The 1,941-nt window shown below is 43.7% G+C and overlaps 1 pseudogene; it reads left to right on the top strand.

Moving 5' to 3' along the window:
- The first annotated feature begins 1,492 nt into the window (after positions 1 to 1,492).
- On the top strand, positions 1,493 to 1,642 carry LOC117079726 (annotated as a pseudogene).
- Positions 1,643 to 1,941: the final 299 nt, after the last annotated feature.

The following is a 1,941-nucleotide window of genomic DNA, read 5'->3' as shown; positions in this document are numbered from 1 at the left end:
GGCACTCACCAAACACTCAGGCCGTGCAGGGCTCAAACTAGTGCACAAAGAAGCCTGTGATAAGAAATGCTGACCTCAGTCACCTGCTAATCCCCGGCTCCATGCCAGTATATGTCTTCTATATTGGTTCCCATCTGTTATTTTCCACCTTTCTTTCTCATTTACTTTTGTCACAGTCCATGGTGTTTTTCTATTACCTGGCTTCACAGGGCCGCCCTGCGTGTTCTAACCCACGACCCTCAGTGACCCTGACAGAATGAGACAGTGTGCACAAGCCTAGCCTAGACTCCAGCTGCCTGCTGATGCCAGAGCCCCGCCCAGGAGAGCTACATGCTTCTTTGAGTTTTACCATCAGGTTTTAAATCAGTCATAAACAGTGTTTGAATCTCAGCTCTGCCACTCAGCCACTTGCATGATCTTGGACAATTTCCTTTATTTCCCTGATTTTGATGTCCTCTTTTGATAAGTCAGATAATGATGCCTATATCATTGAGTTTAAGAAGAATAACTGTGCTTTCTGAGTATTTCCTTATGTGTGCTGCATGTTTCTACATATTTTAATGTTTTCACTGTATAGTTCTTGTAACAGCAACTATTAGCACTTCCATTTTACAGATGGAGAAATTGAGGCATAAGAAGGCTAGTTGCCTTACCTGTGATAACAGACAGCTAGCAGTCACAAGCTAGGAGGTTAAACTCAGACAGGGCTGCTGGAGACCACCTATAATCCCTCCTTACACTCTGCATTTCATTTTCTGAATTCAATGAGTTAAGGGCATAATCCTGTGTCCAGTACAAACCAAGTACCCTAAAAATAGTATGTATCATTCAATTCCCAAGGCACATGGGTAAAAAATAAAGTTGCCTGGACTCACATTTAGTAAAATCTCTACTCCATGGATGAGTGATATAAGACAGAGACAAAAGATTATGATGACCCAGAAAGCTAACTTCTAGAGCAGTGGTTCTCACCTGGGGATAATTCCTTACTCCTCCCTGTGCCCCCTGCCCCCTGCCCAGGGGACATTTGGCAATGTCTGGGGACCTTTTAGTTGTCATAATTGGGGTGAAGGTGCTCCCTGGCAACCAATATGTATAGACCAAGGATTCTGCTAAACATCCTACAATGCACTGGACAGTACCCCACTAAAAAATATTATTATTATCTGGCCCCAAGTCTCAATTATGCCAAGGCTGAGAAATCCTGTCCTCAAACACTGAGTCTGAGCCACTTTCATTAATATGGGCTAACTGCTTAGTACCCAGTACCTACAAACACTCACTTCACAAATACGTACATAAATACATGGATGGATATATTTTGTCAATTCTAAAATGCCGTCAATTGAACAATGTACCATCAATTCAAAAGAGATTGCTCAGAAGAAAGAAAAAAACCACCACATTGACCGCAAGACACATCCCCAGATCAGAAATGTTCAAACGTGCATGGGGATTGGCGGGGGATGTGCAGCTTAGAATTGGCTGAGTAATACTTACCCAGGGGAGATACCATGATCACAAAAGTGGTTTTCCCAGGGCAAGATTCATCCATTGCACTCCAGATGTGACTCCTATGATTTCCCCAAATGTGAGAAACTTGACTGCTCAATTTGTGGTTATAATTTTTTAATTAAAAAATAAATGAGTGAGATTCATGGCCCACTCCCTTCCACGACCAACACATTATACCTCTGGGATATACCGGCACCCCTGTGATCTGAGGTAAGTCAGATTCTGATTGTGCAAGCAACTCACAAGCAGAGGCCCTGTGCAGTCAGGAGAAATCTATACCTTTCCCCTTGGACATCCAAGAGCAAGTTAGGGAGGCGGAGCAAGATGGCCGAATAGGAAGAGCTCCAGTCTCCAACTCCCAGCGCGAGCGACACAGAAGACCGGTGATTTCTGCATTTTCAACTGAGGTACTGGGGTCATCTCTCT

Source organism: Trachypithecus francoisi, unplaced genomic scaffold (assembly GCF_009764315.1).
Source record: "Trachypithecus francoisi isolate TF-2019V2 unplaced genomic scaffold, Tfra_2.0 Lachesis_group7, whole genome shotgun sequence".
NCBI classification, from domain to species: Eukaryota; Metazoa; Chordata; class Mammalia; order Primates; family Cercopithecidae; genus Trachypithecus; species Trachypithecus francoisi.
Note: the sequence above shows the minus strand (reverse complement) of the source record. Positions and strands in the feature narration are given on the sequence as shown.